The following is a 17,293-nucleotide window of genomic DNA, read 5'->3' as shown; positions in this document are numbered from 1 at the left end:
GTTGCAATAGTTTTTGGAAATTGAAGTCCTGGGAAATACAAATCTTACAAGGACATTTGCTCCAAGGAGGATGCAGCAGATGACTGGGATGCTCAGAGGCCTAGCAACTGCCATTGTACTATTTGTGGTGGAGGGTAGAGTTATTGGCGTTATGTTTATTGCTAAGTTTCTGATTTCTTTTTGTTCATTTTTCATGTTGCTTGTATGAAAGTTTTACTTTTAGGAGTATGTAGTTGGATGAGTGAGGAGATGTCATAACAGTTATATAATCAGAGAATTATTTTACTGAAATGTGATTTGACAACGTGTTTCTAGTAGAATGTGTCTGTGGAGAAAATTTAAATTGTGAGAAAGATTTTATGCAATATGATTGGTGAATAACAAAAGTAGAAAATAAGCAACTAAAAAGGAGAAATTGCAGGCAGGATTTCATGAGGAAAGCTGTAACAAATTCAGTTCGCCATACAGGATCCAGTAAGATTCCCCCTATTGACTCAAATTTTATTGGCCCTGGAGGAACAGTTTTCACCATGCACCAGCTATCAGTTGGGAAAATGAATTGCTCTGGGCTCTAGTCTACTTTACATCTGTTCTCACTGCTACGCCATCAATGGGCAGTGGTGTTAAGCAGTTATACCAGTTCTTCCCATTTCCCACAGGTGGAGTATGCCACCCCAATGAGGGACCCATCTGGCGGATCCAGAGGTTGGATGCGAGTGCTGAAAATTTAGCTATCATCCCTGCTTTTTTATCTCATCAATAGTATCACATATCAAACATTTGTTGGACAGGTCTGAAAGCACTGGAGTGCACCAGTCCAGCTCTGTGCGCGTGTATCTGTGTGTGTGTGTGTGTGTGTGTGTGTGTCAGTGCAATGTGTGCATGGCTGTGTGTTTGTATGCAATAACTGGAGTATAAATGAAATTAAGTCAAGACTTACATACCAGTTGATAGAAAAGTTTAAATTGCAGTGACATTCAGATCAATTTGAAGAATATTAAATACTAAAGGCCACTGATTTTTTGTGGGTCCCTATATTTTTGTAACTTTTCATGTTAGAGAAATTGTTACACAAAGTAAGATTGTTCATGCAAGTTTAGAATCACAGTACTGTATATCATCATTGAAGTGCTGTTTAATGAGACAGGATTAATAAACAATTTCCGAGTAAAGGAGCCCCTTGGAATGAGTGATCATAGCATGGTTGAATTTCAAATTCAGATGGAGGGTGAGAAAGCTGGATCTCAAACTAGCATACTAAGCTTAAATAAAAGAGACTATGAAGGTATGAGGGCAGAGTTTGCAAAAGTGGACTGGGAAAATAGATTAAAGTATAGGACGGTTGATGAACATTTAAGGAGATATTTCACAACTCTCAAGAAAAATATATTCCAGTGAGGAGGAAAGGGTGTAAAAGAAAAGATAGTCATCCATGGCTAACTAAAGAAATAAAGGAAGGTATCCAATTAAAAACAGGGGCATACAAAGTGGCTAAGACTAGTGGGAGAACAGAAGATTGGGAAGCTTTTAAAAGCCAGCAAAGAATGACGAAAAAGATGATTGAGAAAGGGAAGATAGACTATGAAAGCAAACAAGCACGAAATATAAAAACAGATAGCAAGAGTTTCTACAGGTATATAAAAAGGAAAAGGGTGGCTAAAGTAAATGTTGGTCCCTTAGAGGTCAGGACCGGGGAATTAGTGACAGGGAACATGGAGATGGCAGAAACTCTGACAAATAGTTTGTATCAGTCTTTACGGTAGAGGACACTAACAATATCCCAACAGTGGATAGTCAAGGGGCTATAGCCGGGGAGGAACTTAACACAATCACAATCACTAAGGAGGTGGTACTAGGTAAGATAATGCAACTAAACACGGATAAATCCCCTGGACCTGATGGCTTGCATCCTAGAATCTTAAGAGAAGTAGCAGCAGGGATAGTGGATGCATTGGTTGTTATTTACCAAAATTCCCTGGATTCTGGGGAGGTCCCAGCAGATTGGAAAACTGCAAATGTAACACCCCTATTTAAAAAGGAGGCAGACAAAAAGCAGGAAACTATAGACCAGTTAGCCCAACATCTGTTGTTGGGCCAAATGTTGGAGTCCATTATTAAAGAAGCAGTAGCAGGACATTTGGAAAAGCATAATTCAGTCAGGTGGAATCAGCATGGATTTATGAAGGGACAAATTTGCTGGGATTCTTTGAGGATGTAACGAACAGGGTGGATAAAGGGGTACCAGTGAATGTGGTGTATTTGGATTTCCAGAAGGCATTTGACAAGGTGCCACATAAAAGGTTACTGCACAAGATAAAAGTTCACGGGGTTGGGGATAATATGTTAGCATGGATAGAGGATTGGCTAACTAACAGAAAACAGAGAGTCGGGATAAATGGTTCATTCTCTGGTTGGCAATCAGTAACTAGTGGGGTGCCACAGGGATCAGTGCTGGGACCCCAACTATTTACAATCTATAATAATGACTTGGAAGAAGGGACTGAGTGTAACTTAGCCAAGTTTGCTGATGATACAAAGATGGGAGGAAAAGCAATGTGTGAGGAGGACACAAAAAAAACTGCAAAAGGACAGAGACAGGCTAAGTGAGTGGGCAAAAATTTGGCAGATGGAATATAATATCGGAAAGTGTGAGGTCATGCACTTTGGCAGAAAAAAATATCAAAGAGCAAGTTATTATTTAAATGGAGAAAAATTGCAAAGTGCTGCAGTACAGCAGGACCTAGGGGTCCTGGTGCATGAAACACAAAAGGTTAGTATGTAGGTACAGCAAGTGATCAGGAAGGCCAATGGAATCTTGGCCTTTATTGCAAAGGGGATGGAGTATAAAAGCAGGGAAGTCTTGCTACAGTTATACAAGATATTGGTGAGGCACACCTGGAATACTGCATGCAGTTTTGGTTTCCATATTTAAGAAAGGATAGAAACATAGAAACATAGAAAATAGGTGCAGGAGTAGACCATTCAGCCCTTCTAGCCTGCACCGCCATTCAATGAGTTCATGGCTGAACATTCAACTTCAGTACCCCATTCCTGCTTTCTCGCCATACCCCTTGATCCCCCTAGTAGTAAGGACCTCATCTAACTCATTTTTGAATATATTTAGTGAATTGGCCTCAACAACTTTCTGTGGTAGAGAATTCCACAGGTTCACCACTCTCTGGGTGAAGAAGTTCCTCCTCATCTCGGTACTAAATGGCTTACCCCTTATCCTTAGACTGTGACCTCTGGTTCTGGACTTCCCCAACATTGGGAACATTCTTCCTGCATCTAACCTGTCTAACCCCGTCAGAATTTTAAATGTTTCTATGAGGTCCCCTCTCATTCTTCTGAACTCCAGTGAATACAAGCCCAGTTGATCCAGTCTTTCTTGATAGGTCAGTCCCGCCATCCCGGGAATCAGTCTGGTGAACCTTCGCTGCACTCCCTCAATAGCAAGAATGTCCTTCCTCAGGTTAGGAGACCAAAACTGTACACAATACTCCAGGTGTGGCCTCACCAATGCCCTGTACAACTGTAGCAACACCTCCCTGCCCCTGTACTCAAATCCCCTTGCTATGAAAGCCAACATGCCATTTGCTTTCTTAACCGCCTGCTGCACCTGCATGCCAACCTTCAATGACTGATGTACCATGACACCCAGGTCTCTTTGCACCTCCCCTTTTCCTAATCTGTCACCATTCAGATAATAGTCTGTCTCTCTGTTTTTACCACCAAAGTGGATAACCTCACATTTATCCACATTATACTTCACCTGCCATGCATTTGCCCACTCACCTAACCTATCCAAGTCGCTCTGCAGCCTCACAGCATCCTCCTCGCAGCTCACACTGCCACCCAACTTAGTGTCATCCGCAAATTTGGAGATACTACATTTAATCCCCTCATCTAAATCATTAATGTACAGTGTAAACAGCTGGGGCCCCAGCACAGAACCTTGCGGTACCCCACTAGTCACTGCCTGCCATTCTGAAAAGTACCCATTTACTCCTACTCTTTGCTTCCTGTCTGACAACCAGTTCTCAATCCATGTCAGTACACTACCCCCAATCCCATGTGCTCTAACTTTGCACATCAATCTCTTGTGTGGGACCTTGTCGAACGCCTTCTGAAAGTCCAAATATACCACATCAACTGGTTCTCCCTTATCCACTCTACTGGAAACATCCTCAAAAAATTCCAGAAGATTTGTCAAGCATGATTTCCCTTTCACAAATCCATGCTGACTTGGACCTATCATGTCACCTCTTTCCAAATGCACTGCTATGACATCCTTAATAATTGATTCCATCATTTTACCCACTACCGATGTCAGGCTGACCGGTCTACAATTCCCTGTTCTCTCTCCCTCCTTTTTTAAAAAGTGGGGTTACATTGGCTACCCTCCACTCCATAGGAACTGATCCAGAGTCAATGGAATGTTGGAAAATGACTGTCAACGCATCCACTATTTCCAAGGCCACCTCCTTAAGTACTCTGGGATATACTTGCTTTGGATGCAGTTCAGAGAAGGTTCACTAGGTTGATTCCGGAGATGAGGGGGTTGCCTTATGAGGAAAGGTTGAATAGGTTGGGCCTCTACTCATTGGAATTCAGAAGAATGAGAGGTGATCTTATCGAAATGTCTAAGATTATGAAGGGGCTTGACAAGGTGGATGCAGAGAGGATATTTCCACTGATAGGGGAGACTAGAAATAGAGGGCATAATCTTAGAATAAGGGGCCACCCACTTAAAACTGAGATGAGGAGGAATTTCTTCTCTCAGAGGGTTCTAAATCTGTGGAATTCGTTGCCTCAGAGAGCTGTGGAAGCTAGGTCATTGAATAAATTTAAGACAGAGATAGACAGTTTCTTAACTGATAGGGGAATAAGGGATTATGGGGAGGGGACAGGGAAGTGGACCTGAGTCCATGAGCAGATCAGCCATGATCGTATTAAATGGCGGAGCAAGCTCGAGGGGCCAAATGGCCTACTCCTGCTCCTATTTCTTACGTTCTTATGTGCTGGCAAACCAATACGTCCAACAGATCAATACTGCCACCACCAGGATATTAGTGGTACTACTGTAAAATAAAAAGATAAAAAATTGCAAATGCTGGAAAAACAAAATAAACACAAAAAATACACAGCAAGTCAGGCAGCAACTTTAAAGAGAAAAGACAGGTCGTGATACTTTTGATGAAGGGTACACCCCATAATTTCATCATCTGTCTTTCTCTTTTCATTTGGTACTACTGCAACTCTGGAAAAATTTGCTATTCAATGGTTGTGAATGTATTTTAAAATATAAAAATGATTGCCTAGAACTCAGAAATAGCAAAATCTAGCAGTAGAATCTTCCTATTTGCCTGCTGTAAACACTGAATCCCAAACTACACCAGAGGCGAAACTAGATATAAAGAGTTGTGTGGTGGAGCATCAGAGTAACTCTGAGGGTTTGGGTTTAACTCCCCCAATACTGGCAGAAATGAACAGCAGGAGTGCCCCACCAGGCCCCATAAGGAAATCTTGGGCTTCCCTTGCTCTAGACTTTCTCCTCTTCCCTCGACCAGGATTCCCTGCCTGGAGCAGTACCTTGTGCCGTGGAATGCAATCCTGGGACACTGGTGTTACCCTCCTGCTGCCTGACAGCAGGATCGGCAGCAACTACATGGCTATTAACATCAGGAAAATGGCAAGCGGCATGCTAATGATACCTAGCCGCTAAAACCAGCCGAGTCTGCTTCCTAGTGCTCGCCTTGCCGCATTCCCGCCCTGGAGTTGGAGTCAATTTTTTTTTTGTGGGGGTTACACATTCCCTCAATGATTGCCCCTACATATCCCAACATGTGCTGCAATTGGTTTGTGTGCCCAAGGGATGGAGCTCATGGCCCCTTCTAAGGCAGCATAACAACCATGTGAATCAAAAAGCTCAAAATTGTTTAGAAATTCCTTGAAAACTGTATTTGATTTTAGAGATTTCTGCGCAATTACAATGACATTTATATTCCTGACCAAATTTATATCCAAACTCTGTTGGGTGGAAATGTGTCTGGATGTTGTGGAGGTCAGTGTGGAGTGCAGGGTGGAAGAAAACACTGTTCAGTTTATCCAGGAACAGAGTTTTGTGTGAGATCTGGAAGGGGTGCAAAACTCATTTTGAAACATATGGAAGGCAACAACAACTGTTGCCCTTTTGTGCAACTGGCCCAATGTGGTGATGCTCTTCTTATTCCACACCGTGAAGCGATTTGCAGTAAATGCCTCTGAGAGATAATTACTAAACCATAGTGGAGAGATGGATGAAAGACCCAGGAGCACCCCCTGCTTGATGCAAGCTTCCCTTCAAACAGCCACTGTTTTGGGAGCTGTTTTATTTCCGGCTGTGTGGTCTGTACCTTGGAGGTGCAGAGGAGAGACTGAGGACCTGAATTCACGGACCCTATGGGTACAAGGTGTGCACGCGCATAAGGCCTGCTTTTATCAGTGTAAAACTCTTAAAGGACATAAAAATAATTTTTTGTCAATAATTTAAACATTTAAAATCCTAAGGTAAATTTATTTTAGACCCTTTAAAATATGTACATTTATTTATCAAAACATTTAATTTTTGTTTAAAATAATTAATTAAATTCCATTTTGATTAATTTTAAATATGTGATGTTTTTTTTAAGTGTTTGTAGGTATTCCCATTCATATTTATGATGATTCCATACAAACAGAACTCATCACAAGTATGAATGGGAATACCCTTACTTGGATTGGGTGGACCGGCTCACATGATCCCTGGGATACATGGGCCTCTACACAGGCCTTCGCTTAGAGGCCCAGGACCACAAGTCTCCGAACCAGCTGGACCACCAGATTTGTAGAAATCTTTCAGGTCGGAGGCACCTGCCCGCGGGAAGCCTCCGACCGCAATTTCTGGGCCAATGTAACTGGTGAATTATTTTCTGGTTTCAATGGTGAATTTGCTGTTGGTTTTACAGACTGCTGCAAGGGCTCTATTCCGTGCTTATTTGCTCCTAGCAGTCCAGCTGTTGGGAATTTCCTAGATTTGACTGAGTGTTCAAACTTTATTTGTGTTGCTGCTGCAGATGTTCTTTCGATATTTCTGCTGGGCAGGTTGTTGAACCCTCACCCACACTCCCCATCCGGGAACACAGCCCTTTCAGTTCTGACTGGTCACAGATTCTAGTTATAGAAACATAAAAACATAGAAAATAGCTGCAGGAGCAGGCCATTCGGCCCTTCGAGCATGCACCACCATTCAATATGATCATGGCTGATCATGCAACTTCAGTACCCCACTCCTGCCTTCTCTCCATATCCCCTGATCCCTTTAGCCGTAAGGGCCACATCTAATTCCCTTTTGAATACATCCAACGAACTGGCCTCAACAACTTTCTGTGGTACAGAATTCCACAAGTTCACAATTCTCTGGATGAAAAAGTTTCTCCTCATCTCGGTCCTATATGGCTTACCCCTTATCCTTAGACTGTGACCCCTGGTTCTGGACTTCCCCAACATCGGGAACGTTCTTCCTGCATCTAACCTGTCCAATCCCGTTAGAATTTTATATGTTTCTATGAGATCCCCTCTCATTCTTCTAAATTCCAGTGAATATAAGCCTAGTCGATCCAGCCTTTCTTCATATGTTAGTCCTGCCATCCCGGGAAACAGTCTGGTGAACCTTTGCTGCACTCCCGCAATAACAAGAATGTCCTTCTTCAGATTAGGAGATCAAAACTGCACACAATACTCAAGGTGTGGTCTCACCAAGGTCCTGTACAACTGCAGCAAGACCTCCCTGCTCCTATAGTCAAATCCTCTCGCTATGAAGGCCAACATGCCATTTGCTTTCTTTACTGCTTGCTGTACCTGCATGCCTACCTTCAGTGATTGATGTACCATAACAACCAGGTCTCGTTGCACCTCCTCTTTTACTAATCTGTCACCATTCAGATAATAATCTGCCTTCTTGTTTTTGCCACCAAAGTGGATAATCTCACATTTATCCACATTATATTGCATCTGCCATGCATTTGCCCATTCATCTAACCTATCCAAGTCACCCTGCAGCCTCTTTGCATCCTTCTCACAGCTCACACTGCCACCCAGCTGTGTCATCTGCAAACCTGGAGATATTACGTTCAATTCTTTCATCTAAATCATTAATATATATTGTAAATAGCTGGGGTCCCAGCACTGAACCTTGCGGTACCCCACTAGTCACTGCCTGCCATTCTGAAAAGGACCCGTTTATTCCCACTCTTTGCTTCCTGTCTGCCAACCATTTCTCTATCCACGTCAATACATTACCCCCAATTCCATGTGCCTTAATTTTGCACATTAATCTCTTGTGTGGGACTTTGTCAAAAGCCTTTTGAAAGTCCAAATACACCACATCCACTGGTTCTCCCTTATCCACTCTACTAGTTGCATCCTCAAAAAATTCTAGAAGATTTGTCAAGCATGATTTTCCTTTCATAAATCCATGCTGACTTGGATTGATCCTGTCACTGCTTTCCAAATGCGCTGCTATTACATATTTAATAATTGATTCCAACATTTTCCCCACGACTGGTCTATAATTCCGTTTTCTCTCTCCCTCCTTTTTTAAAAAGTGGGGTTACATTAGCTACCCTCCAATCCATAGGAACTGATCCAGAGTTCACGGAATGTTGGAAAATGACCACCAATGCATCTACTATTTCTAGGGCCACTTTCTTAAGTACTCTGGGATGCAGACTATCAGGCCCTTGGGATTTATCAGCCTTCAATCCCATCAATTTCCCTAACACCATTTCCTGACTAATAAGGATTTCCCTCAGTTCCTTCAGCTACTCCTTCTCACTAGACCCTCGGTCCCCTGGTATTTTCGGGAGGTCATTCGTGTCTTCCTTAGTGAAGACAGAACCAAAGTATTTGTTCAATTGGTCTGCCATTTCCTTGTTCCCCATTATGAATTCACCTGATTCTGACTGCAAGGGACCTACATTAGTCTTCACTAATCTTTTTCTCTTCACATATCTATTGAAGCTTTTGCAGTCAGTTTTTATGTTTGCTGACGTGGATTGAGAACTGGTTGTCAGACAGGAAGCAAAGAGTAGGAGTAAATGGGTACTTTTCAGAATGGTAGGCAGTGACTAGTGGGGTACCGCAAGATTCTGTGCTGGGGCTCCAGCTGTTTACATTGTACATTAATGATTTAGACGAGGGGATTAAATGCAGTATCTCCAAATTTGCGGATGACAGTAAGTTGGGTGGCAGTAGGTTAGGTGAGTGGGCAAATGAATGGCAGATGAAGTATAATGTGGATAAATGTGAGGTTATCCACTTTGGTGGTAAAAACAGAGAGACAGACTATTATCTGAATGGTGACAGATTAGGAAAAGGGAAGGTGCAACGAGACCTGGGTGTCATGGTACATCAGTCATTGAAGGTTGGCATGCAGGTACAGCAGGCGGTTAAGAAAGCAAATGGCATGTTGGCCTTCATAGCGAGGGGATTTGAGTACAGGGGCAGGGAGGTGTTGCTACAGTTGTACAGGGCCTTGGTGAGGCCACACCTGGAGTATTGTGTACAGTTTTGGTCTCCTAACTTGAGACTTGAGGAAGGACATTCTTGCTATTGAGGGAGTGCAGCGAAGATTCACCAGACTGATTACCGGGATGGTGGGACTGACCTATCAAGAAAGACTGGATGAACTGGGCTTGTATTCATTGGAGTTCAGAAGAATGAGAGGGGACCTCATAGAAACGTTTAAAATTCTGACGGGTTTAGACAGGTTAGATGCAGGAAGAATGTTCCCAATGTTGGGGAAGTCCAGAATCAGGGGTCACATAAGGATAAGGGGTAAGCCATTTAGGACCGAGATGAGGAGAAACTTCTTCACCCAGAGAGTGGTGAACCTGTGGAATTCTCTACCACAGAAAGTAGTTGAGGTCAATTCACTAAATATATTCAAAAGGGAGTTAGATGAAGTCCTTACTACTCGGGGGATCAAGGGGTATGGCGTGAAAGCAGGAAGGGGGTACTGAAGTTTCATGTTCAGCCATGAACTCATTGAATGGTGGTGCAGGCTAGAAGGGCTGAATGGCCTGCTCCTGCACCTATTTTCTATGTTTCTATGTTTCCTGCAAGCTTACTTACATACTGTATTTCCCCCCCTCCCAATTAAACCCTTAGTCCTCATCTGCTGAATTCTAAATTTCTCCCAGTCCTCAGGTTTGCTGCTTTTTCTGGCCAATTTATATGCCTCTTCCTTGGATTTAACACTATCATTAATTTCCCTTGTTAGCCACGGTTGAGCCACCTTCCTCGTTTTATGTTTACGCCAGACAGGGATGTACAATTGTTGTAGTTCATCCATGTGATCTTTAAATATCTGCCATTGCCTATCTATCGTCAACCCTTTAAGTATCATTCGCCAGTCTATCCTAGCCAATTCACATCTCATACCATCAAAGTTACCTTTCCTTAAGTTCAGGTCCAAAGTCTCTGAATTAATTGTTTCACTCTCCATCTTAATGAAGAATTCTACCATATTATGGCCACTCTTCCCCAAGGGGCATCGCACAACAAGATTGCTCATTAATCCTCTCTCATTACACAAGACCCAGTCTAGGATGGCCTGCTCTCTAGTTGGTTCCTCGACATATTGGTCAAGAAAACCATCCCTTATACATTCCAAGAAATCATCTTCACATGTTGCTACCAGTTTGGTTAGCCCAATCTATATGTAGATTGATGTCACCCATGATAACTGCTGTACCTTTATTGCACGCATCTCTAATTTCCTGTTTGATGCCATCCCCAAACTCACTACTACTGTTTGGTGGTCTGTACACAACTCCCACTAATGTTTTCTGCCCTTTGGTGTTTCACAACTTTACCCAAATAGATTCCACATTATCTAATGTCCTTCCTTACTATTGCGTTAATCTCCTCTTTAACCAGTAACTCTACCCCACCTCCTTTTCCTTTCTGTCTATCCTTCCTGAATATTGAATACCCCTGGATGTTGAGTTCCCAGCCTTGGTTACCCTGGAGCCATGTCTCCGTAATCCCAATTACATCATATCTGTTAACAGCTACCGATGCAGTTAATTCATCCACCTTATTACGAATGCTCCTCGCATTGAGACTCAGAGCCTTCAGGCTTGTTTTTTTGACACGCTTTGTCCTTTTAGAATCATGTTGTAATGTGGCCCTTTTTGATTTTTGCCTTTGATTTCTCTGCCCTCCACTTTTACTTTTCTCCTTCCTACCTTTTGCTTCTGCCTCCTTTTTACTTCCCTCTGCCTCCCTGATAAATTCCCATCCCCCTGCCATATTAGTTTAAACCCTCCCCAACAGCAAACACTCCGCCTCGGACATCGGTTCCGGTCCTGCCCAGGTGCAGAACGTCTGGTTTGTATTAGTCCCACCTCCCCCAGAACCAGTTCCAAAGTCCCAGGAATTTGAATCCCTCCCCCTTGCACCATTCCTCAAACCGCATATTCATCTGAACTATCCTGCAATTCCTACTCTGACTATCATATCTTTCTTGTTATTTGTAGACTCTTACCTGGCTCCTGAGAATTATTGTGGCATTTTCCCATAGGGAGTGTTAGGGATTTCATTCTGAAAACATGAATTGTACTAATCAGAAATGTGTGACTGCGAGGAATTCAGGATTAGTTGATTTTTAGAATACTTGTTTTAATGTCTTATAATCATCTGTATTGGATTTATATTTGTGTATAAGGACTAAATATAAAAGTCTGTAATCATCACCTGTATGCAATGATAAGCCTGAATTAGAAACATAGAAACACAGAAATCTATAGCGCAAAAGGAGGCCATTTCGGCCCATCGTATCCGCGCCGGCCGACAAAGAGCCACATGGCCCTTGGTCAGCAGCCCTGAATTCATCATCATTGGCAGTCACTCGGAATCGAGGAAGACTTGCTTCCACTTCCTAAGTGAGTTCTTTGGTGGCTGAACAGTCCGATACGAGAGCCACAGACCCTGTTACAGGTGGGACAGACATTAGTCGGGGGAAGGGGTGGGTGGGGCTGGTTTGCTGCGCGCTCCTTCCGCTGCCTGCGCTCTTTGCGTTGAAACTCGAAGAGCTCAACGCCCTCCCAGATGCACTTTCTCCACCTCGGGTGGTCTTCGGCCAGGGTCTCCCAGATGTCAGTGGTGATGTCGCACTTTACCAGGGAGGCTTTGAGGGTGTCCTTAGAACGTTTCCGCTGTCATCCTTTGGCTCGGTTACCACGAAGGAGCTCCGCATAAGGCATTTGCTTAGGGAGTCTCGTATCTGACATGCAAACTATGTGACCTGCCCAGCGAAGCTGATCGAGTGTGGTCAGTGCTTCAATACTGGGGATGTTACCCTGGTCGAGGACACTGATGTTGGTGCGCCTGTCCTCCCAGGGGATTTGCAGGATCTTGCAAAGACATCGTTGGTGATATATCTCCAGCGACTTGAGGTGCCTTCTATACATTGTCCGTGCCTCAGATCCATACAGGAGGGCGGGCATTACTACAGCCCTGGAGACCATGAGCTTGGTGGTAGATTTGAGGGCCTGGTCTTCAAACACTCTTTTCCTCAGATGACCGAAGGCTGCACTGGCACACTGGAAGCAATGTTGAATCTCCACATCAATATTTGCCTTTGTTGATAAGAGGCTCCCGAGATATGGGAAATGGTCCACGTTGTCCAGTGCCGCGCCGTGAATCTTGATGATTGGAGGGCAGTGCTGTGCGACGGTGACAGGCTGGTGAAGGACCTTTGTCTTACGGACATTAAGGTAAGGCCCATGCTTTCATACGCCTCAGTGAATACATTGACTATATCCTGGAGTTCAGCCTCTGAATGTGCACAGACGCAGACGTCGTCCGCATATTGCAGCTCAATGACAGAGGTTGGGGTGATCTTGGACCTGGTCTGGAGGCGGCGTAGGTTAAACAGCTTCCCATTGGTTCTGTAGTTTAGTTCCACTCCAGCGGGGAGCTTGTTGATTGTGAGGTGGAGCATGGCGGCGAGGAAGATTGAGAAGAGGGTTGGAGCGATGACGCAGCCTTGTTTGACCCTGGTCCGGATGTGAATTGTTAAGGATCACGGTCTGCATGTCATCGTGAAGCAGGCGAAAGATGTTGACAAACTTTTGGGGGCGTTCGAAACGGAGGAGAACGCTCCATAGACCCTCACAGTTGATAGTGTCAAAGGCCTTCGTAAGATCGAAAAAGGCCAAGTATAAGGGCTCCCTGCATTTTTCCTGCAACTGTCGCGCTGCAAAGATCATGTCTGTTGTGCCCCGTAGGGGACGAAATCCGCATTGTGATTCCGGGAGGAGCTCCTCGGCCACAGGGAGAAGTCGATTGAGGAGAACTCGAGCGACAACTTTCCCAGTGGCTGATAGCAAGGAGATTCCCCTGTAATTGCTGCAGTCGGACTTGTCCCCATTTAAAAAAATGGTCACAATCACTGCATCTCTGAGATCTCCCGGCATGCTCTCCTCCCTCCAGATGAGAGAGATGAGGTCATGTATCCGCGCCAACAGCTCCTCTCCGCCAAACTTTAGCGCCTCAGCAGGGATTCCATCTGCACCCATAGCCTTGTTATTCTTCAACTGTTTTATGACTTTGCCAACCTCGTACAACGTCGGAGTTTCACTGAGTTGGTGGCAAGTCGCATGCTGCGGGATGGAGTCAAGAACACTCGAGTCAAAGGCAGAGTCTTGATTGAGGAGATCTTCAAAGTGCTCCTTCCATCGGGCCCCGACAGTCTTGGTGTCCTTGATGAGTGTTTCCCCGTTCTTGGCCAGGAGTGGGGTGGGGCCTTGGGAGTTTGGACCGTAGGTGGTCTTGAATTATATATAACATGTAACCCTTTTGTTTATAATTAAAAGTCTGTGAGTATATTACAACCAGACAGCCTGGGGTGAGAAAGAGGATTGCCACGGTCGAACAGATAAGCTGTGGGTGAAAGTTGGATATAAGCCAACAGTGAGGATGAGACATTAGGGCTAGAAATTATGTAGCGCCATGTTTGGGGTGATAACCTTTGCAGGAGCGCAAAATTATCACCGGGAGTAAACAATTTGTAGCTGACAGAAACTTCCGCTTTAGCGCTCCAAGATGGAAGTGGAGCGCTAAATCAAGTGCTATCACTTTTCTTAGAGCACTAAAGGGAGTGAGGGGGAGGTAGCGGCAGATCGTTGCACAATGTTCCATGCAACGCTGCCATCTTTGGAGGCTCCTTCCCTCACTTAAAGGGAAAGGCCAATGCTGGTTTCATTCATTCTTCATCATATCTCTGTGGGGCCACGGGACCTGCGCTAGGTGCATAACAGCCCCAAGCACTCGAAGAAAGTGCAGGGCTGACAAATATGCGGGGTCCAAAAAAAACAAAAGACACCAGACTGGGGAGATTAATAAATTTTGGCCTGTCTGACCACCACTGCCTTTAAATAGCGCTCCTCAAGCCGCCAGTCTCCTGCAGCTGCCGTTATTGATGCCCGGCGATGCCGCAGGGGGCAGGAGTGAATATTGTATCGGGGCAGTAACAAGGCGCTGCACACCAGATGACATCATGACCTATGGGGCGCTACAGAGTGAGGCAGTAAGTGTTGGCACCAGCGCAAAACTGCCAGGGAAGTTCGCGGGCGTCGGTGAGATCACCGCGCCCGGTCGGTAACCCCTTAGCGCCCCGTTACCACCCCACGGAGGTGCTACCGGGAGGCGCAAAGCAGGCCAATTTCTCCCCCATAGAGAGCAGCTAGCCTGGGAAGCAAGGTCAGATGTAGTGCCACTGGAATGTTGATGTCTGCAGTGACGGAAAAAAGATAGGCTTTTCATAGGAGCAGCAAGGGCATGTGTCTCTACACTATGGAGACATGTTCATTTTGTGTTGCCATAAATACTCCAGATATGAGTCTTGGTGGTCAAAAACAGATGATGTAAGTGTGTCATAAGACTAGAACCTGCATAAGCCAAGGTGTTATGGATGTGGCATCTTTATGATTGGATTATGGGTTTTGGGTGTAATACAATGATTGGTTTAGTAGGACTCCATAAATTTTGAATGCAAGTAAGAGTATAAGAAGGGGGTCTTAACAGTTAAAAAGTATAGAAGACTTCAGGAAGAATCAAGGAGACACCTGGGAGACAAAGAGAGATGAGAGACAAGAGACACAGGGTGCAGCTTACTTGCGGTACTGCTTCTACCCAGATGATAATGGAATAATGTTCCAGGAGCTGGTCACCCCACAGCTACAGAAAGTGCAGGAGGTGAGGGAATGGGTGAGCATCTGACAGGGTAGGAGGAAGGCACAGATAGTGCAGGAATCCCCCAAGCCAGTGACACTCACCAACTGCTTTTTAGTTTTCAATACCGAGTTGGGTGACGACTCCTCGGAGGAATACGATAAGAATCAAACGCCTGGCACCACAGGAGATTTGACCGCACACAGCAGAAAAAGAAAGAGTAGAAATGCAGTCGTCCTAGAGGATTCGATAATTCGGGGCATAGACAGGTGTTTCTGTAACCGCAAATGTGATTCCCGAATGGTGTGTCCCCTTCCTGGTGCCAAGGTAAAGGATATCACCGAGCGGATGCAGGATATTCTGTGAAGGGAAGGGAAAGAGCCAGAAGTCATGGTTCCTGTTGGGACCAATAACATAGGCAGACAAAGTGTTGAGTCCCCTCAGGCAGAGTTTCAGGAGCTAGGAAAAAGATTAAAAAAACAAGATCTCAAAAGGTAGTTATCTCAGGATTACACCCAGTGCCATGTGCAAATGAGTATAGAAACAGGAAGATAGTGAAAGTCAATGTGTGGCTGGAGAAGTGGTGCAAGAGAGAGGGTTTCAGATTCTTGGGGCATTGGGATTGGTTCTGGTGAAAGGGGCACCTGTACAAGATGGACGGGTTGTTCCTGAACAAAGTCGGGACCAGTGGTCTTGCTGAGAGATTAACTAGTACTGTTGGGAAGGGTTTAAACTAATTTGGTCGGGAGAGGGGGACCAGAAAATAGCAGAAAGAAGCAGAAATTAGATCAGAGGACAGAGATATAAACAACAGTAAAATTAGAAATAACCCAACAATTGTAGGGACCGAATTTGGGAAAATAGCAAAAGTGAGAAATAAGGTATTAAATTATATGTACCCCAATGTTTGTAGTGTGACTAATAAGGTTGGTGAGCTGCAGGCACAAATTGCTACATGGAATTATGACATGATTGCATTAACAGAGACATGGCTCAAACAAGGCCCGGAATGGGTTCCTAATATTCCAGGTTACCAAGTATTCAGGAATGATAGAGAAGGAAAATGAGGAGGGGATGTGGTAGTATTGATTAAGGGACGATGTTGCAGTTCAATATAGAAAGAATATACTAGATAACTCTAAGACTGAATCTATTTGCCTAAGTTGAGGAACAGAGGGGGAACTGTTCCATTGTTGGGAGTTTTTTTTTATAGAGCTTCAAACAGTGAGAAGGAGATGAGTAAATTTGTCGGCAAATTTCAAAGGCGTATAACAAAAATAGAGTAGTAATAGTAAGAGACTTTAATTACCCTAATATAGACTGGGAAAAACATAGGGCTAAGGGTAGGGAAGGACAGGAATTTCTGATATGTGTACAGGGGATCTTTCTCGATCAATATTTCTCCAGTCCAACAAGGAAGGAAGCAGTTTTGGATCTGGTTCTGGGAAATGAAGTAGGGCAAGTATTTTTCCATTGGTTCCTGGGATGTGGGCATTGCTGGCAAGCCCAGCATTTATTGCCCATCCCTAATTGATGGTGCTGAGCCGCCTTCTTGAACTGTTGCAGTCCGTATGGTGAAGTTACTCCCATAGTGCTGTTAGGGAGGGAGTTCCAAGATTTTGACCCAGCGACGATGAAGGAACGGTGATATACTTCCAAGTCAGGATGGTGTGTGAATTGGAAGGGAACTTGGAGATGATGGTGTTACCATGCACCTGCTACCCTTGTCCTACTAGCGGGTAGAGGTCACGGACTTGGGAGGTCCTGCCGAAGAAACCTTAGCGAATTGCTGCAGTGTATCTTGTAGATGGTACACACTGCAGCCACGGTGCGCCGGTGGTGGACCGAGTGAATATTTAAGGTGATGGATGGGGTGCCAATCAAACGGGCTGCTTTGTCCTGGATGGTGTCGAGCTTTTTGAGTGTTGTTGGAGCTGCACTCATCCAGACAAGTGGAGAGTATTCCATCACACTCCTGACTTGTGCCTTGTAGATGGTGGAAAGGCTTTGGGGAGTCATGCTCCATCAAGCTCGA

At 44.5% G+C, this 17,293-nt stretch overlaps 1 protein-coding gene across 1 annotated transcript in view; it reads right to left on the bottom strand.

Moving 5' to 3' along the window:
- The window catches only part of kcnq3 (potassium voltage-gated channel, KQT-like subfamily, member 3), a 636,930-nt gene that overhangs the window by 151,867 nt on the left and 467,770 nt on the right, over positions 1–17,293 (bottom strand). The window lies entirely within an intron of this gene.

This window comes from Pristiophorus japonicus, chromosome 1 (genome assembly GCF_044704955.1).
Source record: "Pristiophorus japonicus isolate sPriJap1 chromosome 1, sPriJap1.hap1, whole genome shotgun sequence".
Taxonomy (NCBI): Eukaryota; Metazoa; Chordata; class Chondrichthyes; family Pristiophoridae; genus Pristiophorus; species Pristiophorus japonicus.
The sequence above is the reverse complement of the archived record's forward strand: the minus strand, read 5'-3'. Positions and strand labels throughout refer to the sequence as shown.